Below are 8,762 nucleotides of genomic sequence, written 5' to 3'. Positions count from 1 at the left end.
CTAGCATATTTGTATATTTTGCCTTCTATTTTCATTACATTGCTTCTTGCCTGTTTTTCTGTTTTGTGGAACCTTGGTCCTATCATTGAAGGCCACACCGTGCAATTAAGGCCTAGTTTGGCAACACCATTTTTCAAAGACCATAGTATTTTCTCTGTTTTCTTTGGTTTGCACATATTGTTACATTGTTGCATGCATACTGAGCTACACTCACGGATCAGTTTGTGCTAATGGCCACCGTATGCATGCAGCCTTGCACGGGCATGTTCTCTCATAGTAGATGTAGGATCTGTAGTAGTAGTAGAGTTATCTATTGTAATCAATCAAAGACCGAGTTAGTTACGACATGGACACAAAGAGAGTGCCCAGCCAACGATTCTCAGTTTTTTAAAAAGAGGTCGGGACCTCTTTTTTATATACTACAAAAAGACCACAGGTTTAGAGATACCACTTGTTAAACTGAGTATTGTTTTCATCCAAACAACTCAAAGTATTGAATACCAAGGTTTTTTCAGAAACCACCGTATTCTTTAAAAACTACAAAAATACTTTGGCTCCCAAACACACCCTAAGGTGTCTTTACAGAGCACATAGTTGATGACGTGTACGCAGGTGAGATCATTCCAAATTGTGTTTAATTGAGTACAAATGGGTACTATTTAGAAACTGAGCCTTCTAAGTGCTAATATATATTATCGGCTGGACAAGAGGTGATTAGTCGACAATTTCTTCGGTTTTTGTTTGCCGGATCATCCGTTGCTATGCTCAGTTGTAAAGTTCCTCTTGTGGAGGGTGTCAAAGTGGTTTTCACTGTATTTGTAGGCTGCAGAGTAATGATTGTACATGCATCTTCATTCTTTCTTGCTGCACAATAATGATTTTGTATGCGTTGACATATGTATATATGTCCTAAGCATTTGTTCTAACCAAATGAGATGTGACTTGCAACGCAAGTATTGATTTAGCCATCTACAGCTGGTCTGTGGAGGCTCATACCAAGGGACTTGCATCAATTGATACATAGGGCAGAGGTGAACTTGCATCTCAGATTTTTTGTACCATTGATCTTGTACTCATATGCATAGGGCAAATGGTGCTGACCTGTGGCTTCATCTCCCATGGCAAACTCTTGGCATGGAGGGGGTCGTCGGCCGGCCATGGCAAACTCTTCGATGGGATGGCTTCACCTACGATGGCAAGATCATTTGTGTTTTTTTGCTACTATGGCAAAATCTGGCTCGCCCAGCCCTACTATGCTTTTTTGCTAAATGTGGAAGGTTTCGGCTGTACACAGAAACACTACATCTTGATCCTCAATCGTGATATGATTTGTGTTATATATGGAATACATCGGATCTGGCGAACCTTGAGGCTTTGGAAGGTTTTGACTTACTTCATATATGTAATCCTGATTGATTGGTAGATTGGCTGCCGGTGTACTTCGTTCGTTCATTGGCAATATCCTGATTGATTGGTTCATTGGTTCATTGGCTGCCACATATATGTAATCTTAATTGATTATGGTTGATTGGCAATCCTGACTGGTTGGTTGATTGGCTGCCGGTGTACTTCATTGGCTGCCGGTTTACCTTTTTGGTTGATTGCCTGCCGGTTTATTCCGTTGTAAAAAATCGGTAGCAATAATAAAAATCGGTAGGAGGGGGGATCGAGTCCTAATGAAACGACGTACGGATTCCCCCTTTAGGAGTAGAGATTATCAAGTGCAAATACATTAGCACACATTATAACCGAGTATCTAATATGGTTTCAAGAATAGCGCAATAAAACATTCATTAAGGCTATCCAGTACTCACTGGAAATAAGAATCTTCACACAATCAAATGAACATGATCGTCCAGTTTATTTTAATTAAAACAAACTAAAACTTTAACTGAAAATAAACTAAATAAAGCAATGAGAGATACAAAGGGCTTCAAAATCTCCCAAACTTAACATGCTAATGATTTGGTCTCCTTTTTATCGGTACCCAGGTTCATTGCAGGTGCATGCAGGGGAATACGGGCTACCGTGTCAGGAAGGAGTTTGTTGGTCATCTATAAACCCTTCATGTGAAGCTTGTACATGCGAAGCTCGTACATGTCAACCGTTTTGAACAGGTGTGCAATGATACTCAAGCTCGCGGCCAACGCCATCCTGGTCTTCTGTGTAATCACATACTCCATCTCCTTGATACGGTCACGCAAAAGGTCACTTTTAGTTTTTGAACTGATAGCATGTACCTCTGATTCATGGGCAGATACTGGATAGGGGTGGAGTTAGGATCCGCCAAAAGTTCCTGGTGTGTCCTATGCTTACATCTATGGAATTCAAATCAATAGTATGCATGGATGAAACAAATAATGCATGATGTAAGAATAAGATGAGGAATAAGCTAGTGAAGGCTTGCTACTTATGAAAGACCCGAGGTAGTGACATGAAGGCATTTGATCTGGGTTAGGTCAATAGCTAATAATGCTCTAGTTATGAGTTTGGTCCTTTGGTAGGCAAGAGCTTACGCTATATTTTGAACATATGATAAAATTTGTGTGCTAACTTCATCTTGGGTAGGTCGGGAGCATTGAGCATTTTAAACATATGATCATTTTTTTTTGCAATTGTTAGTCCTCAGCGAGGCGGTCTATTAGGACGCAGGAGCTTCAAAACAATGACCTTTTTATGTTTTTTAAGTAGATGCGGCTAGCCAACATAATGGGACGAAAATTCCACTCTCAGCAAGGGAAAAACGAGCTAAATAGAACCAATTTCTTCTAGGTGTGGTGTGGCCTCTTCTAAGTCGAGTCGACAATCCTCCCAACATTGTCCCAGCTAGATAAAACCATTTGCAAGTTACTTCAAGAACATCTTTTTTTTAAATAGAGACAAAAGCTTTGCCTTTTTCATTAATTAAGAAGAAGATAGCTGCCCAGTTAATTGCCGGAAAACTGAGCAAAAACCGATACATCGAGGGCCAAGCCCACACTAGAACTCAAGCACCTAACATACTATACCGCGATTGGCGCCTCCCAACAAGCTAACCAGCGAAACCTCCTCGGTGCCTGAATGGATGTGCTTTCAATTGTGCTCACATTTTCCTTTTTGTTCAGTTTATTCCTCCTCTGCCACCATTTCCAAAGCATGGAAGCTACCAACACTATTCGATAGGGCAACCACGGTGCAAATCACACACACACACACTAGAAGATAATACAGTGCGGGGCGCATGCGAGACCGGGGAGACCAGGAGTGCATGCGTGCGTCTGTGCGTCGGCCCTACGGCCGGCTCGCTACTTTGACGTGAAAGCCATGACCTGGCGTGGCAGCAGGCAGCAGCACACGTGGTGCCGGGCGGTGTAGGAGCAAGAAAAGAAAGCTCGCAGAGTGACGCACTGTTGCGCCTGGCTTGCCCGCCTCCAAGTTACTGCTGCTGCGCACGGGCGCGGGTGTTAGAGTTAACCTTGTTGTATAGGTGTTCATCGTGTTTGTTTCGTCGCGTGAGTTGAGTCATGCATGTAGTCGTATTCATCCACTAGGTGCGGCAGTGTACTCACGTAAAGTTGAGATCATGTGTGTGCACGCAAGCTAGTATTGGGTCTGCTTAGTTAGGTAGCCCGGATAGATTCTAGGGTAGTTAGCCGGGTGTGGGTTACGTGGTGTTAGTGGCCGGACTTTCCGGCTAGTTAGTGGGTGCGTGAGGCCAACTCCTTGTGTATATAAGTGTTGCATTGAGTTAATGAAAAAGATTAAGGCCGTGAAGGCTGGGCAAAACAATGTAGTGTATGTGTGTCTCACCGGGAGTAGAAAGCAAATCTAGTCTCTCTCCACGGTGAGGTGTGTGTGTATGTGTGAGTTTATGAGTTTTTCCCACCGTGTGCGTTCGTGTGTTCTTGAAAGAAGAACAAAGCAACAGAGAAGAGAGAGTTGAGTTGTGTGAGATAGAGGAAGAAGAAGAGCGGCGCTGCAACGCGAGGATGCGGCGCCAACAGCGGGCACTTCCGTCGTGACGGCGCCATCGGCTTAGCTCAGCGTCACGTCATGCAGTATGGCACGGCCCGTCGCACAGGCGGGCGTAGGCACAAAAGGCGACGAGTGGGACAGCGGCGGTGACACGGTTAGGCCAACTCCAACGCACGACCCCAAATGGACGTCCGCTTTGTCCAGATTCTATCCGTTTTGGTAGAGCAATGAGGTCGTGTCTGGGCCTGTCGTGGAATGCGGTGGCCGTGCATCCAACGCGCGGACGCATCCTTTGGCCCCATCCTGTCCGCCTCCATTTTCAAACAACAACTTTCAAAATACCTCACCCTAGTTTAGGCCAGCGGCCCTAGTTCACGCCGGCAACACAGCCAGCGACCAACACGTCCTCGTCGGCAACACAACCAGCAGCCGGCAACACAGCCAGCCTCCAAAATGAATAGTTTTGATCGCCGGCAACACAGTCAGCCTCCAAAATGAATGTGTTTCTCGCCGGCACACAGCCCAACAGCCGGCCGGCACCCATGCCAGCCTCCAAATAAGAATGGCCACTGCCGACCAGACGACCTAGTTCAGGCCGTCGGCGTCGAATATCTCCTTCTGCCTGGCCTCGAACCAGCTCCTCATATTCTCGCTCATCTTGGTCAAGTCCACGCTCATGATCGCAAGGGCCACCTCCTTTGCTTTGGTTGCGGCATTGGTGGCCTCGATGTCGAGCTGCCTCTGCCTGGCCGTGACATTGTCGGCCTCGATGTCGAGCTACCTTTGCCGGGACGCCTCCTTCATGTCGATCTTCCTCTTCTTGGCTGCCTCCTCCATCTCAAGCTTCTTCCTTTGAAGCTCTAGGTATTGCTTTATTTGCTCGTCCTTGCTTTGTCGCTTCTTCTCGTCCCTCACATCCTTTTGAGACATCATGCCATGCAAAGTCTCATGCAAGGCCATGGATGAGGCATCACGTATGTCGTCCACCTTGGAGCTGGTCTTACCCCTCGGCCTCTTCAACGCCTCGCCATCTTCACCTTCGGCCAACGCGGACGTCTTCTTGCCTCTCTTCCTTTGAAGTTCACAGTATTGATCCTTGAACTTAGGGCAATTGTTGATGATCGCCAACAATGCGTAAGAGTGAATGGCTTGTCACTGTGCCGGGCCTTGAATGCTTCCAAAGATTGAAATGCCTACACCACATGATCAACAACAATTGAACATGCAAACATATACAAGGCCGAAGTCTCATGGCCGTAGCAACGAAAGAACTAGGATGAGGAGAGCATACCATGTCCCCAATGCCGAGACCACTCACGGGCCGTGCTTCAACGCTCTCAAGTGCGGCACAATACTTGTTGCACTCTTGTTGGATGAACAACCACCTCTATTGAATCGAGGTGATGCCACGGTCGCTCGTAATTTGGTAGGGCTCAAACATCTTCCTTTCATGGAATGTTTTGTGGACTCTCGTCCAAAAAACAAGGCCCTTTTGTTGCGCGCCTGTCCTTGGATCTTGGCTAATCTCCATCCAACATTGGCAAATCAACTTGTCCTCGTCTTGTGAATATGAACCCGTGCGAATGTTCTTCCTCCTCCTTTGTGCTTCCGCTCTTTGGTTGAGCTCGTCAATGAACAATGGTTCGCCCCCAATATCAATGTCATTGCCTTCTTCTTCATCACCATCACCTTCGCAATAGTTGTCATCGTCTTCATGCCACGAGTCACCATGGTCGTAGTCAGCATGGTCGTGGGCCTCTTCATCGGCAACGTACTGGGCGCGGCCATCCTGACTTTGGGTCTCGTCGGGATCGTAGGCACCGCCATGCCGACCCTCGTAGATCACATCCTCCATGAACTGGTTGTAGAAGGGGTCGTCGACCGTTGGCGTTGGTGTTGGCATTCCGCCGAACAGGACGCGGGGGGATGGCATGGTGCCCGTAAATGGTGGTCGTGCTTGCTTTCTTTGCATCTCGACGGACAGCCGGCCGCCGCTGCTGGACCCCGGCGTGACGTTGAGGTCGATGACGGCCGAGGGGCGCGGGGTGGACGGCGCGATCACGCCAACGCCTGGCGACCCCGAAAAACGGGTCTGGCCGTCATGCCTTGGCGGGGGAAAGCCGGCGACATAGGAGTGGTCCGCGACGTCGGCGACTGGCAGTGCGGAGGCCTGGCGACCGACGAGCCTGTGCTCGCCGAGCCGACGGACGCTGCAGAGAAACCCGCCGGACGACAAATGCCAAGCATGAGGAGGGCGTGTGCTTTGTTGACGATGGCTCCTTCTCCTCGACCTCGGCCTTGCGCCGCGCGGCCTCCATCGCATCGCGCTTGGCGGTGAACTTGGTCGCGGCGGTCTTTCCCTTGACGGCTGCCCTCCGGTTCCTCCTCTTCGCCGATTCCGCGTCTAACTTGGTGAGCTCCTCCGGCGTGCATTCCGACCGCGGCTTCCTTGCACCCTTGGCCGCCTTCTTCTTCACCTTTGCGGGCTGGTCGACGGCCAGGCCGCCGGAATTCGGCTGGGCGTCGGCCCATGGACGGAGGAGGGTGGGGGCGGGACGTGGGAGGGTTTGGGGGGAAATGGCGGACAAGCGCGCGCGTCCCGCCTGTCCGCGCGCTGTCCGTTTCACCCCAAAAGCGGCGCGAACTTGGGCCAGGGATGGGTCAAAAGCGAACAGAAAACAGACAAAAGTCCATTTGCGCCCGCGCGCTGGGCCGTCTGGTTTGTCCGTTTTGCCCCAAATGGACGCACCCGGACAGGATGGGGTCGCGCGCTGGAGTTGGTCTTAGATAGCTCGTCTTGTTTCTGCTTCAGACTCATGTGGACGAGTAGATTGAAGAGGGTAGGGGTAGGGGAATGGCGCGCGCAGTGGCGTCGGGGTAGGGCGCTGGAATGCATGGAGAAGACGGCGAGTGGATGGGTGGACGTCTTGTTTTGTGTGCCTTTTAATTCCAGGCCTTCTTTGGTTCATAGTAAAGGAATAGTAGTATAAAAATAGAAAAATCATAGAAAGTAAGATGACACACATCTCAATTCTTATAGAGAAATACATGTCATTTGTTGCATAGCATAGGAAATTTTTCATTGAGTCTAGGCTTGTTTTTCCGAAAAGGAGGTTAAAACCCGTGGCCTTTGCATCAATGCAATGCATACAACCATTTTTATTAATTATTCAGCAAAGTACAAAACGAAGGCAATCATGGCCGGACCATTACAAGATATGAAATTAACACCAACGACTAAGTCGACTTCTTCCGTAGCAGTGCCTTCAAGAAGGTATACACTCGTCGCTGCTGAGCCCAACCAATAATGGTCAGGACAATAGTTTTCACCCCGGACATGAAGCAGTGTTCCAATCAGCATCTTGATGACAGATCATTGATAGTTGCCTTCGTCAGTACTTCACGCCAGTGCCAAACGGCACTAGCAGATTGGTGGGACGCCTTCCCACCTTAAACCACCGTCACGGCCGCCGGGTGGACGCCCATGTCTCGGTGCGGAACTGGCCGCTGCTACTCCACACCGGCGCCAGTCACACTGCAGCATACTCCATACCTTCGGAGCCGCTGCTTCGGAGCTAGAAGTCGACGGGGAACCACCATTGCGCCCCTTGCTCACCAGCGTGGGACTCTGTCGCTCACGCCTCGAGCATCCTTGTGCGATGGCCGCCGCCCTCGCACCGGACCAAAATCCTCTTTGAGCCGGTATCGAGTGCCGCACACGACCACCGCCGCTATGCCTGCAAATATGCCGACGCACTTGAATATGCACTGTTGTGCCACCTCATCTCCTTATCGCGGTTATCGAGGGCCGCCACCCCCACCGCAATGACCAACGGAGGCCACCGCCCCCGCCGCCATGACTACCCATGCATCCGTTGCCGACGATGTTGTGCGTGTCGTCGTCTCTGCGAACGCTGGCACCACCATCTTCAGCTCTCTCGCACACCGAGACGCCGACAGTGACATATCGGCGCACGATAACGAAGCGAGCACCACCTGCCGCCCCCAGCCATCTCCCTCCGCCCCAGACACAGCCATCCCCGAGATCCAGCCTCCTAGCGGCCACCGGCGGACTGTGGTGGCTGGGGATGTGCGCGAGATCTCCGATCCGTTTTTTCCGGATCGGGAGGTTCTTTCTTGCCCATCCTCCCGTAGGAATTAGCTCCCTTCCATTGAGTCTAGGCTTTTTTTTTTGAAATGTGAATGACTGGATCCTATCCTACATAGAAATAGAAACCATTCCTACAATCCAAAGAGTTTAAAGAAATTTTTTCTACGAAGTTCCTATCCTTTACGATTTATACAAAATTCCTATGAACAAAGGAGGTCTGAGCCCGCCTCGCGTCTGCATGCTTCATGCGGTGCTTTGGGGACTTTGGCCTCGGATGTTTTGGCATGGAGAGGCATGCATGGACGGCGCCTGAGACAATAACTCGTCTCTGCGTTTTTTGTTTTGTTTGGACAATACCAGTCTCTGCTACTGTTCATCTGTTTGTGCTCCCCGGGCAAAACAGCTGTACTCGGATATATCAGCACTTAGTAGTAACATACTCACTCCGTTCTAAAACAAGTGTCCCCACTTTAATACAATGTTAGTACAAAATTGTATTAAACTTCAGACACTTATTTTTGGACGGATTGAGTATATTTTTCGCGGGTCAGGATGGCTGGAGCCTTTGTTTTCCCACGTTGAAAACCTCACCATACAAACATTACATTCTCGAAACTATACAAACATCGTTTCTACTGACACTTGCTCGGTCTTACTTCTTGAAAAAATAGCTCATTCCCAGCTCTCCATAGTACAT

At 49.3% G+C, this 8,762-nt stretch overlaps 1 pseudogene; it reads right to left on the bottom strand.

The window, feature by feature from the left end:
* Window positions 1-4,539: 4,539 nt before the first annotated feature.
* Window positions 4,540-7,812, bottom strand: LOC109753966 (uncharacterized; annotated as a pseudogene).
* Between the last annotated feature and the right edge of the window lie 950 nt (window positions 7,813-8,762).

Source organism: Aegilops tauschii, chromosome 1 (assembly GCF_002575655.3).
Source record: "Aegilops tauschii subsp. strangulata cultivar AL8/78 chromosome 1, Aet v6.0, whole genome shotgun sequence".
Taxonomy (NCBI): Eukaryota; Viridiplantae; Streptophyta; class Magnoliopsida; order Poales; family Poaceae; genus Aegilops; species Aegilops tauschii.
Note: the sequence above shows the minus strand (reverse complement) of the source record. Positions and strands in the feature narration are given on the sequence as shown.